Below are 16668 nucleotides of genomic sequence, written 5' to 3'. Positions count from 1 at the left end.
CCCGTAGACATTTTAGACACAGATCCCTCACGGTGGCTTTCACAGTCCAACGGGAGCTGCATCTGTGATCAATTATTATTTTTGAAACACACTCGCCCCCATGCAGTCACAGTGTTTGGTGGGGAGGGATGTGTGAAATCAAGATGTCCACCCAGGGTCTTTGCAGGTCACGCATCCCTAGATTCTGCCACTGGGAGTGGAAGTGTGGACAGTATTACCAAGAAATGCAATGTGACTAACACCCATTCGCAATGGTCCTGTTGTGAAATTGCTGGGGTTTCCATTCATGTGCCGAACCTGATCAGCACTTTGTATTTCTGACATTTTTGGAGGGATTGGAAACTAATTCTTTCTGTTGCAGTTTGAATTGTCTCCAAAGGCCGTTTCATCAGCTTTAGAGCCAGGTTGATAATGCTTTCATTTTAAGCTTAGCTACTTTCTCCCTGGCTCGGCCCGTGGTCTAGTGACGCAGTGATTTCAAAATCCTACGGGGCAAGCGGCTTCGATGCAGAGCCTGCCCCCAGGGTGGCCGGGCTACCCCTGCTCATCCCCAGGCGGGGTCGCTGGGCCTCGGGCTGCTGGCTTCTGTCCAAAAGGAAGAAACAGCAGGGACCTCGGTGGTGTAATTTACTGTTTTGGTTGTTGGTCCAGGACATCCATTCTCTCCCATAAAAATGTATATCCTCTCTAACCTCTCCCTCTAGGTGATTAATGGAGCCTACAGTTAATTGTGCCCCATCAGGCATGTCCTCTTCTGGATTTTCTGAGGCTTTTTTTAAAAAAGAGAGAAATAATGTTAGTTGATTGCTTTTCATTTCTTTTCAATGTCAGAATGGCATTGCGTAATAAAACCCCAACAGGAGAGGGTTCAGAAATTAAAACAAGCTGACATTGCCCCATTCTGAATTAAAATGCGGCATTTGGCTTTTATATTTTTCTTCTATGTTCAGCCCTAATTGTTTTTGCATATCAGTCTAAATAGGCAAAAACTATTTAGAATTATATTTCAAATTAGAACTCCCATGTTTTGCTATTGTCATGATATAGTGAATAATGTTCTTTAATCAATAAAACTCACATTCTGGGTCAGTGATTTTTATATGCATGTGCACTCATATTTCATGATATTAATTTTTCTACATGCTTACCTGTTAAGTGAATATTTTATGTTTGCTTGCCTATGCTGTTAATTCCTCTTCTGGATTTTTCCCTTCTTCCTAGGAAACCTTCTTGGTTAAACCTTCTTGGTTATTGTAATATATTCCCTTCTTCCTAGGAAACCTTCTTGGTTAAACCTTCTTGGTTATTGTAATATATTCCCTTCTTCCTAGGAAACCTTCTTGGTTAAATCTTCTTGGTTATTGTAATATATAATATATTTACATGTTACATATTCTGTTAAGTGAATATTTTATGTTTGCTTGCCTATGCTGTTAATTTTTCTGTGATGCCACAGCTCATCTTGTAGTATATAAGTCAAGAAAATTAGTAAGGTGCACATAGTTCCTTTTTGTACAAAACACATGCTAGCTTTAGCAACAATATTTGGTATTAACAGATGAATTTTAAAACTAAAACTTGCCCTTTTTTATCAACAAGGAAAACTTTTTCTTTTTCTCTTTTCCTTCTCTTTTTGGTTGGTTCCTTTTTAGTTTTTAAACACTAAATAATCAGCGTTGGTGGCCCTGTCCTCAGAGGAATTACTTACTGTATTTTCTGCTACGGTCACGGTCACCGGGGACTATTGTGGAGTCCACCGTGAGTTTCCTGTTGTTTCGGGCGAGCAAGAGGCTGCTGAGTGCTCAGAGGGGTATGAGAAAGCAGGCTGGCTTATGTTACTTCTGAAATGACTTAAAATAGCAGTTTTAAAAGTATCTTCTACCAAACCAGAACAGCAAGTCCCTGGCATTTCTCATACACTTTATGTACAGTTACATATTTTGACTCCACTTCCACTTTTCAAATCTGTGAACGGATTGCTCTGCGTTTGTGTAAAGTACATGTAGCAGGACAGAAAGGAGACACTATCAAAGCAACGGGGATTCTGCCCAGTGCGGAGGGTGCTGAGAATGTTTTGAATACAAAGGAAAAGGTATAATTCCACTTATGAGAAAGAAAGTGTGATCGAGGTTACCAGGGACTGGGGGTGGGAGGGGAGGGGGGCGAGTGTTTAATGGGGACAGACTTCCTGTTTGGGATGATGATAAAATTCTAGAGAAGGATGGTGGTGATGGTTACCCAACAGTGGGAATGTGCTTAATGCCCTTCAGTTGTGGGTTTAAAAAGCTGGTTAAAGTGGTAAATTTTATGTCATGCATATTTTGCCCTAGTTTAAAAAAAACATGCATGCATGGAATGGAAAGAGGACATCTGAATTACTATGTGAAGTAAAGTTAGATGTTGGGTAGGATTCGTACGGAATTACAGAAATTGTGGATGATGGGGGGATCTCAGGAGCCTGCATGGAGTCTAGACCTCCGGTTTCACTGGTCCCGGACCCGAGGCTGTGGAGGGCGGTACTGCCCCGAGTGGCGCTGAGCCTAAACTGCAGGGGCCGGAAGGGATGACCCTTGCTGCCTCCCCCGGCATGGATATGCCTTCTTCCCATTCACTGAACCAGTGCCGTCGATGAGATTGACTTTCAGATAAGGACCTGACTGAGGACATTTTAATCCTATAGCCTTTGATCTAGATGGTTCCTGAGTTAGTCTCTGGGGAGGGTTCAGACTCGAGGCTGGTCCCCCGGGCCCTGTGACCTCAGATGTCCTTAGACAGAAGCTTTCATTTCACGGAGCAATCAAATTTGAAACCAACGTGGCTCTGGGTAGCAGTTTGCAGCCACGGGCTCTCCCGGCACGTGGACAGGGACACTGCGTGTGAGCTTCAGCTGTGGCCGGTCTACATGCCTTCCAGCCTCAGCCTGCGTGCAGCTTGCATCACTGCTCCTGCCGCACCCTCCTACCAAGAGAATGGTGAGAGCTGTGCATGTGATGACTTTTGGTGATTTAATTAGCTCGGGAGCTCACCCCTCATGAAACAAATTTTAATAATCACGTCATGGCCTGGGAACACCATTCCCAGGCACTTAGTATGGTACACATTTATTTTTTATTCCAGCATGGAGTTCCCATCATGAAACAAATTCTTGAGCCACATTTGACATGATTTAAAAAAATTCCACCTCGGAGGAATTAACACAAGTCATATTTAATTCCACACAAGCACCTGCTCCTAGCAGCAAACACCGCTCCGTGCAGGGTTTTATTGCAACACACTGTGCCCGGTGTCAGCAGTAAGCATTCTGGGTGGAGCCGTAGGAGAATGAAGAAATTGTGTGAGCAAGGGACCACTATACCTAATATGACACAGGCACCTCCGTGAAGCAAACGCATGACATACTTTTTCTTTCCAAGCGAGGCAGCCCTGCAGATCACAAGCCCGCTGCCTTTCACTTTCTGATACACATCCTGCCGGGAGAAGGCGGGTGCTCAGCCCCACCACTGCCCAGGCAAACGCCATTCGGAAAAATACAGCCCACATGGCGGGCAGTACCTCTGTGGGTTTCTCCTGGGCGATGGCACGCCACCCTCATGGGAAGCCTGAGACATCACCCTCCATGTCAGGGTGGTTACAGGCTGTTTCTGTGGTTAGTTTTGTAATGAACTACCTGGAAATTGCAGACTTAGGTATATTCCTCCTAATCTGGTACATTTTCTGGACTCTGAGTTCCTTCAGAAATGGGCCACACACGTTCAGTGGGGACACTTCCATGGAGGGAAGAGAAAGGGAGAGCCCCGAGTGGCTGCAGGACAGCCAGTCACTGAGAACAGGCGAGGGAGAGAGGCTCAAGACTGAACCAGCCACGTGGAGCTTGGGCCTGGAAAAGAATGTCACTGTCACATGTGTGAAGGTGACTGATACCCCGGGGGTAAGAGAAGGGTTGAGCGTGGTATAGAGTAACCAGAGTAATGGGGCGAAACCGAGGGAGGACGTCCTGGAATCTAATATCAGAAATACCCTTCCAAACAGGGTGTGTCCATCAGAGTGTGAAACGGGCTTATCAGCAAAACAAGCTGGCAGGCCAGTTCCAGAGGCATTGCAAGGAAGGGGACAACGAAAAGCTACTGAGCAGGAAGAGTTAGCAAACAGAGTGTGTTGGTGGAGAGCCGGGCCAGGCCCAGCTGCTGGCCTAGGGACGGTGGTGGCTTTGTACAGGGCCTCCTCCAGGCAGCCGATGCCCCCAGACCCGCCCTCAGGCTGGGAGCTGCTGGGTGTGTGGGGGGCCCCTCCACACCTCTGTTCCTGAAGGTAAGACAGGGCTTCCCCACCCTGGTGGTCAGTGTGCCTGCGAGAGCCTGGGACACTGTGCAGCGGTGTCAGGGGCCACAGCTGGGAACTACAGACACTGTCATAATGGGGGTACATTTTATTGCAAGCTTTTGCTTTTCTACAGATTCCCAAATAATTGTCATTAATTTAGAAACATTTTCCATGAAAACTGCAGTTTATTAGACGTGCCCAGGAGTGCCCCAGTGGCCTCCCTGCGTCGCCGTCACCCTCGGACCTGCTCTTCCCTGCAGGCAGAGAGGGCCACCTCACAGCAGGCTCCGCGTCCTGTGCACAGTCCCCAGAGCGTCCTCATAGCCTCTTTTTTTGGGCATTTAAAAAATAATCCATAAATTGCTTTTTTTTAAAAAAAAAAAAGAAAGGTATTTTTATACACTTTTTCTAAAATAGGTAGGCATGACTTCAACAGTGAACCCACCTCTTCATATATTAGTCACTCTATTAGTTAAGTAAAGAAGGCCGCGAGTTTGACATGCTTGCTCTACAGGAAGAAAAGAAGGCTCAGATAAGTAGCAAATAACAGAAACCCAACTTCAATTTTCCCATGTGGCCGTCTGCTCTCCAAAGTGGGGCGGCGGGCCAGGCAGGAGAAGACCCTGATTAGGGAGAAACAGTCCCCAGCTCCCCTGGGAGAAACCTTTAAGCTGCCCGCCCTCCCGCACCTCCGAAGCTTGGCCGAACCGAGGCCTGGAATCCGCTGTGAGAGTTTCATGAGCACACACGTGGACACAGCCAGACAAGAGGCCACCGTTGCCTGGAAACAAGTTCGTGCTGCAGGGAGAGGAAGGAGGAGGCGCCTTTCAAACCACACATGACCTGGGACTTTATCTGCTGGGGTGGTCACGTCTAGGGGAGTACAGCTCCCTCCCGCTCCACCAGCCTCCTGGTCCTGGAGCCCGCGGGCCGGACAGTGGCCACCTGTGGAAGGCACAGGAGACGGCTGCGGAGCCACGAGGAAAACCCAGGCGAGTCTGGGTTTAAGGACCAAGGTTGCTGTTTGCCGATCGCTGGCAAGAAGCAAATACAGGTCACTGGTGCAGCTATGATGTCACACTTCTAAATAAATCCTCATGAAAATGACAATGGTTTCCAAGTCACGTCTTGGAAATAAATTGTGGGTAAAGACCGTCTGCTTAAAGCCTGGAAACCCAGTTTCCTCCGGCTTGGGTCTTTAAATGCTTTGATGATGTGGTTTGCTTTTCTCTCCAAGAAAGAAAGAAAAAAGTAAATAAAGACCGACAAGTGAGCGCGACGCACAGCCTCGCTGTTGGAAGAGCCCGGTCACCAGGGGCATGAGGGCTGGCGAGGAAGGACAGAGATCCAGGGGGACCTGAGCACTGCTCCAAAGGCAGCAGCCCAACGCTGAGAGGAAGCGAAGGCACGTTCCCTCCCAGGGAAAGGTCCCCACGGATGCTGAGGACGATTTCTGCTTTGTCACCAAACTGAGCTGCTGGTGCCCACTGTCTCCTGAAGGACCAGGCCCCTCTGCAGCGGCGGAGAGCGAGCTCCATGAGCCGCGTCCCCATCCCCGGACAACACAGTGGGAACAGCGTCAACAGCAAAGGCAACCACTGGGGGAGGGACGCGAGGCAGCAGGAGGCCTGGGGGGGCTTCTTGATTGTGCTGGGGCCCAGGCCGGTGGGAGGGGGTGCAGAGCGTTTCCGAAGCCCCTTTGGTGTGCGGCCGTGGAAGGTTTCCCGTTTTATCTTGCAGGCTAGCGTTGCCATTCTGGACTGGTCCCATCACCAGTGCTGCTTCCCTGCTCTGCTGTAACTCTGTTTTCTTCATTTGTCCTTTGCAAAGCCAATGCATGAGGCAGACCCGCTGACTAGCTGCCCCTGGGACCTTCCTGTGCTGGCTCAGCGCCTCAGGCTGGTTCAACGGAGCTGGCAGGACCCGGCCTGGGGTCTAGAAGCAGAACCCCTGGCACTGGGGGGCGGGTGAGCCCCTTCACCGCACCCCTCCTTGGAGACCAGCTCTCCTGGTATTTCCTGGTCTTTATAACTCCTCAAACCAATGCCACAGCACAGGCGGTGGGGGAGGGGGAGCTCTTAATAAACAAACCACACACATTTCCAAAGCCCAGGTGCCTTTGAGTTTATAAAAGAAATCCCAGTTGCTGTTTCCCACTAATAGGACAGCGGTGGAGCTGGGGGTAGGTGGCCGTCGCTATTGTCCCCTGGTGTCCCCAGGCCTCTGCACCGCTAGCCTCTCCAGCTGCCCTGTGAGGAGTCCTGGGGAGGGGGAGGGTGTCCCCTGGCTGAGCTCTCCTGGGCTTGAACCGTAACCTCTATGAACAGACTTTATGCTACTCTCTTTTTTTTTGAAGCAAAATGATTAACAATGAAAGAGTAGGGTTTGGGGAGAAGCCCTTTTTTAAAGCAAGCTATGGAAAGTAATTGATGAGTAACGCAGTTTTAGACAACATTTTTTTCTGTAGCCCTTTCCACACGGTGCTGCTAACTTTGCATAACCCCTGCATTCATGGGCTGGGTGGCCCCTGACCCCTGCAATGCGAGCTAAGGTGGAAGAGGGGGAAGGAGCCGAGTTCCCGTTTGAATGTACAGTGTTGTCACATCACCCCGAGGGCCATTTCCCTTTCTGTTTGCGAGGCCGGTGCGGTCCGCGCAGGGGCTCCTGTGGTGGGGCGCTGTGGGCTGCAGAGGGCTGCCTCCCGTGGTCGCCTTCACCTTCATTTGTCTTAGGGTTTAATTTCCTTTCCCAACAAACTCAGCAACACAGAGAATGACCTTTGGAAAAGAGTGAGTGGGTGAGTGAGTGACTACCGCAGTCACCAAACACCACTCCTGTGATGGTTGACAGGTGGTGACTCGCTCGGCCATCTCTCGATAAAATGTAAAGCCTTAATTCCTGGCTGCTGCACACGCAAACGAAATGACCGGACCAGGCTTCCGTGGAAGACACCTGAGGGCAGGTGTTTACCTGGGATTTTTTCTTTCGCTGCTTCTTTGATGTGACCTCTGTCCAGACAGCCGCACCCGTGGTGAAGGCTTGCTGTCACTGGGCTTTCCTTGCTGTTGGCCATGATAAGTGTTAAGCGAGGGAAAGTCCGCCCTGTCAGAATGTTCTTTCCAAGTGGCCGTGAAGCCGTGGCCTGAAGGTCCGGACCCGCCTCTGTTTCAGGAAATGTCAGGCTTGTTTATCAATACCCGCCCCACCCGCTGACCCCACTGTGGTCGCCGCTCGGCCACTCCTGCAGCCTGGATGTGAGGGGCTTCCACTCCCCTCGTCGCCCACGGCGCCACTGGCTTCCCTGTCAGCCTTAGGGAAGGAAGTGAGAGGGCATGGAGACCGTATGTGTTCAGTAAAGGAGGGTTAACTCTGCTCAGATTTCAGGCTGGGAAGCAACAAAACAAGATGTGCTCACAGAAGTGGTTACCTCTAAACTAAGTATAGACTGTAGATAAATCTGACAAGCTCTGACATCTTCAAATGTCAAATCCACCCGCACATCACAGATGACATTGGACCTGATGACCGAACTCCCTTTAAAATATACTTCATGTAAATACATTTTTGTGAAACCACAAGCTGTTCCTCTCAGTTTTGTTTTCAGCTGGTTTTGATGAAGAGATTGGCATTCTACAGCTAATTAAACAGCTTGCAAGTCAACATCAATGAAAGCTTCTGGACTCAGAAATATACTGCACTCTGCGCGGCGCAGGGCTAGCCATGGGCTTCCTCCTTGTGCTCACAGACGGGCCAGAGGGGAATTCGTAGCTCTCGTCCTGGCTCACAGCCTAAATCGTGGGTCCAGTGTCTGAGCTTTGTCAGCTCACCACACTGTCAACACAGTGAGTCGCGTTCAGACTAACAAGAGATGCAGTTCATGTTTCTGTGTTCACTTACACCTACTAGTACTGAATATATTGCAAATTTCCTACACCTGCTACGTATTTCATTGTGTGACTAGAAAGCTGCTTGCTTTTTCTCTGTGCAAAATAGAAAATGAAATGCAAGAGACCCTTGTTTCCAGGTCAAGAAATTAGGAGTTCCTGGGCTTCTCTCACCCTTGCCTGTCTGTCTTATTTTATTTTATTTTTTTACAGTTGTGGCTATTTCTAGATTCTGGAAATTATTACTTGATTTTTCTTTAAGTTTGTCTTTCTAATTTTACAGTTAAACCTGCCCTAACCCTTAACGCCAGATAGATTGCTCTAAGAAAATTGTTGTCATTATTTAATACAGGACAGATTGGCTTCATGTAAGAAGCTCTAGCTGGTAAATGAGAGGAAAACTCTATTTTACTTACACTGAGGAATGCCTCTACACATAATGCTATTTGAACATCTTGGTGTTAACAAATGCATTTTGTGAAAAAAGGGAAGCACAAGTTAGCTAGTTGCATGTGAAGTAATTGTGCTAAAAACATCAATTTTTCATGTGGAAGAGTTCACATTTTGATTTATATACCTGCAAAAAAAAGTGTATATTTTTTTTCCAATGCTGAGAACATTTCTTTAATGAAAGTTTTGCACGGTGCCTCTCTGCTCTTAAGAAATTCCCGGGTTACAGCTACGATTCGGGGTGAACTTGAATTTGTTCCGTGACCATGGCCTTTTTGATTGTGGTGAAATAGTGCGAATGTCTCTTTCCAGATGACTAAAGTCGCCATCATTTCCCAAGTCCTCTGTCGGGGAAAGGGGGGACGTGTGGTCTGAGAGAAGGACAAGTATTAGTGGAGGACAGGCTTCTTTTGAACGTGAGAGTTCCATTGTGGGGTGGGTAGGGGTCAGGGCAGGTATGCCGGGGTGAACTGCTCCTGCAGAACCCGTCTTAAGGTGACAACTCAGGTGACTACCAGGGTCCTCTTATGCCTTGTCATCTTTTATTGCAGTGTCCATGCAAGGGTTTCTGGTTTGTTTGCTCTTACACACTCCAGGTTTCTGGCTTTAAAACTTCAGAACAGTCACATACAGTAGAAAGAACTGGAACACAAAGGCATGAGGAGTGACTCCTGAACCCATGCTTCAGGTCTGGAATTAAACAGTCTAACACATCCCCTTGGATAGAAGAGGCTGTTGCACTCTGACTGTCATCAGGTCAAGTTTACCAAGAGCAGGGCTACCTCACTGAGAATGTTTTGCACTGAGCACAGATGTAACTAGTCTCCTCCAGAAATTAAAATTCCTCACACTCAGTTCCCTGTCCATCAATATATATTTGCAGGGCTCTCTCTGAATTTTGCTACTGGTTTCTGGTTCTTTTCACTGCTTCTTTGGTAGTCTGTGTTTTAGGAAGAAACCCCCTTTCAGAAACCAGGACTTCTTCTCTGTGGTGTGTTTCCTTTAGTACTTCAAAATATTTTAAAATATGTGAATAGATTATGAGAATACCTATTGGTGAAAAGAATGTGGGGGAGAGAAGAATTAACTAATTTTTAAATTGTTTGAGATCAGGGAAATACTGGGCTCAATCTACTGGTGTTTTTCAAATTGTTCCTCAATTTAGCCAAAGCACTGAGTAGAATTTCTTTCTAACAGACACAAGAAAAACTGCTTGCCTTTTCTAAGTGTAGACAGCAGGGACTAATGCTCTGAGTGTCATCTGCAGAATCCAGAAATGTCCGTGGGCTGTCGTGAATAATTCTGTCTCTTTATGGAGAGTTGTTTGGGCTTTTTAGAAACTCATTAATTTGATTGAACGAGCCTGAGTGTTATCAGGAAAAGACGCTTCAGAAAATGGTTTCAGAATGTGTCATTTTCTCCTTGGTTTAATCTGAGATATAGTGTGTGGGCATGCTGGTATTTTAAAAGTGTTGTACACATGGCTGTGCCTTCAAATATGAGGTGGGATTGCAAAGAGAAGGGTTTTCTTAAGTCTTCTGAAATTCAGTCTGAAATTCTGCTTTTCTCCCGAGGAGTAATTCTTGGATTTTTAGTGAGGATTCTTTCATTCTTTTTTGCATGTTCAGTTTGTTGTTGTAATTAAGCAGAAACAAATTTTTAAAAGCTCTGTAAGCTTTCTATCATTTTGACCTTCATATTTAATGTTTCATAAAATAAAACCCCGTGTTTTCATTTTAACTGGTTTCATTATTTTTTTTTTTTGATGAAATGATTTGCGGTATAAGACTGCCATTTGGTTTCAATATTAATATATAAAATGAACTACGTGGGTGTCGTTTATTTTCAGTCGTAAATAACTGCTTCACCGGTTATTTTACCTTAGCACAATTCAATGGGCTCCTTTAGAATTTTGCTCTGCAGGGTTCAAACAATATTTGATGTGTGTGTATGTAAAATAAAAATTACACTCATTCAGAGCAAGTTTCATGTTGTCGTGGTGGTCAGAATCGAGGGAATATAATGTAGTTAGTTTCAAAACCCAGTCAGTAGGTTAATCATTCATTATTATTTTTTTTCCAGGAAAGTCTAATTAGGTTGTCTCAGAATTTCAATTTACTAGAATTCTTTTTAAAAAATGTTTTAAGTGACTGTGTCAATTTGCTTAAAAAGGGGTTAATTTGGTAAGAAGGGGTACCTTTTCTGTTTGTATTGTGGCTTGTTCAATTTCTCATAAACTGTATTTGGTATCTAAAATGTTGAAAGCAGTTTGGGAACAAAATGTCTGCTTAACCCATGACAAAATTGGCCACAATTTGCCGATTGGGCTGATAACAAAAGCCAGCAACACAAAATAGGTAGAAAAACAGTTTGTTCGGTGATGTGAGACCACTGAGGGCTTTTTGCATGTTATTTTTTTTTTTTCTCATTCTGGTGTTTATGTTGTGCTGGAAGTACATGAAGAGGAGCTGTGCTCACCCGTAGATTCTGATTAACCATTTCATTGAGTGGAAGTCTTTTCACAGTTCAGAAAGCAGGCTGCTCACCTGGCATGTGAGACAAGTCTGGGTTAAAACCCAGCTTTGCACCTACAGCCCACGTTTCATCAGGCTGCCCCCGGCACTGTCTTCCCAGCTCATAATTTGATCTTTTACAGCAGCACTGGAATTCCATTCTTCCAGTGCTCAGCATAGAATTATAAGGCTGTGACGACATTTTTGCAAATGTAAAACAGAAATTGTAGTTTGCAGTTTAAAAACAAACAAAACACTTCTCTACCTGGGCACACAGCTGACAAAAATTTTAATAACTAAAAGTACACACTGACTCTCCTATGATCCTCACAGACTGGAAACAAATATTAGGTTTTACATGAGAAACAACAGCTTTTCAAAGGACAGAAGGAGCCAGCAGCCTCCCTCCTCTGCTGCTGTGACTTCTGCCCCGAGTGTGTGAGGTGGTCTTGTTGTTTTTGCTTTTTGTTTTGTTGTGTTTTTTTTTTGGTCCTAAAAATGAGATACCTCTGAGCAATAATTAGGATGAGGTCTATGTTTTTACTTATTTCATCTTTGTTTTCACAAATAAATACAAATAATTCAAACTGAAACCTGATGGCTTTGGTGATAATAAAATAGCAGCCACGGGGAAATTTTCTTCATTTTAATGTTCTTTCACAACCCACATTCAGTTTCGGTAGGAAAATTATTAACCTTTTAACACGGTGCTTCAGCATGGGCTCCCCGTCAACTCCTGAATATGATTTGCAGGTTTTGGTTCTATTTTGAGATTTTTGTGTGCGATTTTTTTTTTCTTCTTTCTTTTCTTTCTGTCTTTCTTTCTTTTTTAAGACCTTGGCTTTCTTTGATCGCGATGGTAGGACCTGAAATGCCTGTCAGTGCGAGCACACTCTACAGGACTCCTGTTCCCGCCCTCCTCCTGTCCCTGCTGGGAAAGAGGAAATGTCCCCAGCCTCCCTGTTTTCCTCCTTCTCGCTCTCGGTGGACAAGCATTCTTTTTAAAATCCAGCTGAGCTGCATTTCCGAGAGGGCCGATGGCTCTGTGTGCTGCACTTGCCTAGGCTCCTGTCTGCCTTGGGCACCTCTGGGTCCTTAAAGCAAAGCCAGTGAGAGCTGGTTGTGCTGCGGGGCTGCAGGGCCCCTGGGCTGTGGGGCAGGGATGTGGTGTCTCCCTGCTCGCTGCTGTTGGGTGCATCCTGGAAGGGGCAGATGGGAGAGGACCACGGTCTTGCAACTCCTGTGTCTTCAACCTGAAGCACACGGGAAGGCAGACGTGGGGCGGGAGAGGCAGGTGTGTGGGATCACCCCCGCTGGCAGTTTCCATTTTAGGCATCTTCTGCTCCACGCCTGGCTGGGACAGTCACACCGGCGGGGAGGCCCTGGTTGGGACTGGGTCCCACACCCACACCGCCCTGTCTGCCAGAGCTGTGCCTCATGACCCTCGGTCCCCTTCCTTGTTCTGTCCCATCATTTGTAAGCCCCACCCGTTCCCAACACCCCCACAACTCGGGGAATGGAAACTGAGCAGCAGGTCTGCCTGCACCAAGTGTGTGCCCTGGAAGTGCCCCTGTCAGCATGGCAGCTGGGTCTGTGTTTTCTTCTTCCCCTGTCTCCTCCATCTCCTCCTCCTCCTCCTCTTCCTCCTCCTCCTCCTCCTCTTTCTTTTTGCATACTTCCTGTATGAGGTTAGTTTTTTTTAAAAAATGATAAACAACCTATTTTTTTACTTTGCTTTGGCCTGGTCATAGGCTGCCTCTACCTGTCCAGTGGTGAGCATTTTGCTGTGCTCCCTACCTGGGCACGATCAGGTGCTAGGTGAGCTGTCCTTGTCCCCCTCAGGGTGGCAGGTCAAGGTGGTGAGCACACCATCTGTTCTCCTATATGAGAGGAATGCCAGTAGACCTCAGGGCTCAAGTGTTCTCCTCGGGCAAATTGGCCTGGGGAAGGAAGGCCCAGGGAGTGTGCGCTGGGTCAGTGGGGGGCGTGATGACCAGAGAACTGGCCGTGCAGCACCTGGAAAAGGAGATAGGGTTGAATCCAGCTGATACTTCTCCCCAGGTCACCCCAATAATTTGCTGACCATCTGCACTGCTTCTGGGCTGCTTGCTCCTCCCCCCACACCCCCATCCCCCACTGTGGGGTCTCAGGAGAGAGCCATCGGTGAGGAGCGAGGGCACTAAAGTGAGAACATCAATAGATGGCCAAACTGCGGTCACCCACAGTCATGAGGGACCGAGCCCATGGCCAATGTACAGGAGTCACGGGAGCCAGGGCCGTTCGCCAAGGCGACCCTGGGCATGGGCACATCACCAGGGGCACATGAAAACAGGTCCTGGTCCTTGCCCCAGAGTTTCCAAGGCAGAAGTCATGGGAAGGGCCCAGGGATCTGCATTTCTAACAAATGCGGGTATGTGATGCTGCCGGTCCCGGGCCCACGCGGGAACCTCTGAGGGCCGTGGCTTCGAGTGGTTGGGTGCCTCAAGCCGCTGCCTGCCTGCCTTTCCCTCTGATGCTGAGTCCCCTCATGTGTCCAGGTACAACCTTGGATATAAAACCGGCCTTCAGAGGCCCGTTGCATCTCTCGGTAACTGTACAGCACGGTGACCTGCCCCAGTGCCAACCTGTCCACAGATTTGCTAAAACGTTTTTGTGGTTCAGTTCTTTGAAAAGAGGGTTTTATCTTATGGATAGAGACAGTGACCATGGTGAGGAGGGGTGCTGGGCCAGGAAGTAACCCAGCGAGGGGGCCTGTGTCACCCACCCTTCTACAAATAGAGAGAGATGCCCTTTGTACCAGAAGGTGGGCGAGCTTCCCAGGTCCTACCTGGGTCAGGGGGTTACGGTCAATCATGCGCACCCCTTCCTCCCTGCAGGTGGCCGAGCATCCCCGTCAGGATGCTGGCCGGGAAAGTGACAGCTCATTGCCCACCTCCCCTGCACCTGGGTGAGAGAAACAACCCCAGCAGCAGGCCGAGGGTGCATTGATGCTGAGTGGGGCTCCTTGGGAGCAGTGCCCGGTGTCAGGAACTGGCTGGGGACCTGCGCGTGTTCTGGGGCCGGCTCACCATCTGCCCACAGGGCTGTTGAGGGACGTGGAGTCTTTCTGAGCCACGTGTAGGTCTGTAGTGATGCGTGGAGCACTTCACAAAAACTGCTTCTAGGGGAGGTCCCCTCGGGAAAGCTTCTGAGTCTGTTCAGCCTCAGGTGGGTTCCCCTGAGAAAGGAGGGGAGAGCCCTGTGGGCACCTCCCGCAGTACCTCAGCCCGGTCGTTTCCCGGAGACCCGCGTCACTTCTCCCGAATGCGTCTGTGATGACCAGCGGCACGTTCCCAGTGGCCCTCCAGGTGCTCACTGTGCACGAAGTGAAAACAGAGCACTCCTGGCACAGTGTGTGCCCACCCCATCCTCCTGGGCAATCATTTAGTCTCCAAAAGTGGGCTTCCAATCAATGATTCTCTCTCATCATTGATGTTTCCCTCTCTCTCTCCCTCTCCCTTCCTCTCTGAAATCAATAAAAAATATATATATATTTTTAAAAAGTGGGCTTTCCACACAGTCGGAACCCAACGCGAGTCACCACTGTCAGGATGTGCGCAGCCGGTCGTTTTCCGGGGGCTGGCGAAGACCGGGCTCGGAGCCGGCCGGGGTGGCCGGGCTCTCGTGTGGCCTCTGGGCAACGTGAGGTCCTCCCGCCTGGTGCGTGATGCCCGGGGAGCCTCTGGCAGCCTGAGGTCCTCCCGCCTGGTGCGTGATGCCTGGGGAGCAGAGGCTCAGGTGGCACTGAGGGGCAGAGCACCCCGCCCAGGGCGCGTCCTTCTGGGGTGGGTGTCTGAGCTGCTGTTTCTCTCCCCTTCCCTGCGTCCTGTGCCCGGAGCTTCCTTCCGACTGACCATCGACTGTTGTCAGTTCAGAGACGGCCTGCTTTGGAGCATCCAGAGGGCTCGGGGCTACATGGGAGGGACCTCCCTCAGGGTGATGTGTGGGACCCTGAGGCCGTTCCGCAGATCCAAGCGACACTGTGGGGAGACCTACGTGCATACTAAAGAGTGAAGGAACAGCTTAGCCCAGCCAAGCTGGAGTAAGATAAGGGAGTGATATGTGATCAGAAACCCTCTCCCCAACACAGGTCTGCCCGACACAGGGAGACGCTACTGGTCTCCACGCCCTCCCAGTGTGCGCTGGCAGAGGGGACGCCATAAGTGTGATGGGCTCTGAGTTAGGGGCAAACCTTTTAAAGTGGGTGGATGGGTTTCTTTAGTGGTAAACAGGTAGCCAGGCCAACACAGAATCCCGAGGGATTGCCTCACCCACGCCAAAGCCCCGGACGAAGTCAAGCGAGCCCAGTCCTTGCCGTGGAAGCAGATATGCGGGATCTGGGACCGGGTAGGGGTGACTCGGGACTCCATCCAGCAGTGTCCGGGCCAGGGTGACCTGAGGAAGGTGCCAGCTTCCGTCCTCTCTGCACCTGCCACGTGAAGGTGGACCAGATGACCCTCAGGGCCCTGCTCCTCTCACCCTGTGCTTAGGTCAAGTCCATGGGGCCCGATGCTCCAAACTGAAGCCTGGGCTGCTGCCCTTGGCTTTTCATCTCACTCACAAGTGGGGGGGCAGGAGAGCAGTACCTCTCTGTTCGGTGGTGAAGCTGAAGGAACGAGGCTTCCCCTTCCTCCCATGCCGGCCACTGATGCGTTTCTTAGTTCCTGTTTCTCTTTGCCCACCCAGGAAGGCTCTGCATACGAAACCTTGGGCCCACATCTGGATTGCTAAGTGCAAGCACACACCAGGAAGCTGATTTTCCAACTGACTCACCTGGGCGACGTTCTCCCCGGGCTGTTGGAGTCCCCGGGGCATCGCCTCTTGGAAAGCCCAGTATTTCACTGCCACTAGCAAATGAAGCCTTGGAGAAAAGCAATACAGGCTGCAGGCATTTGCGACGGACTAGCTCCTGTCCACGGGACATTGGGGAAAAGATGCCGGATAAAACAATACAGCGTTGAAGAAATAAATACAGACGGTCCCCAGCGGCCGAGAGTGTCAGGACAAGGACTGCGTGTAAGACAAGCTTTGCTCCCAGCAGCCTGCAGCCCACGGAGAGCCCCATGTGGGGCCACCCTGAGCAGCATTCCCGAGGCCTAAGAAAGGGCTCTGCTCCAGGAGTGTTTGGGGTGCACACACCACCCTGTGTGAATGGCTTTCCTTATTCCCCAACGTCTCAGGGCCTTTTATAGGGTGCATTAGCTCTTGGGGAGGGATGGAGTGCTTCAAGACCATGCACCCCTCTCCCTTTTCACAGTTTTGTGCCATTAACAAAAGTCAGGAAATGGGGGAGGCGGGGATCCTGATCTCCCTGGTGAGCTCAGGGCTGCACCTGGGCAGGCGGCAGGTGGAGAGGACAGCAGGCCCCAGGGAGCTCAGAGCAGTCAGGGGCAGAGCTGGTCCCCTCCCCAGCCATCAGGAGTGGCTGCAGAGAGAACATGGCAAGAGTAGCCAACAGACTG

The 16668-nt window shown here is 49.3% G+C and overlaps 1 long non-coding RNA gene across 1 annotated transcript in view; it reads left to right on the top strand.

The window, feature by feature from the left end:
• The first annotated feature begins 4091 nt into the window (after positions 1-4091).
• Positions 4092-16668, top strand: part of LOC102756881 — a 13796-nt gene continuing 1219 nt past the window's right edge. The window contains exon 1 of the long non-coding RNA XR_001514831.1: positions 4092-4308. This is a non-coding gene — a long non-coding RNA (uncharacterized LOC102756881). The remainder of the gene's footprint in view (positions 4309-16668) is intronic.

The sequence above is a fragment of the Myotis davidii genome, unplaced genomic scaffold, assembly GCF_000327345.1.
Source record: "Myotis davidii unplaced genomic scaffold, ASM32734v1 scaffold744, whole genome shotgun sequence".
NCBI lineage: Eukaryota > Metazoa > Chordata > Mammalia > Chiroptera > Vespertilionidae > Myotis > Myotis davidii.
This window is presented reverse-complemented; position numbering and strand designations above follow the sequence as displayed.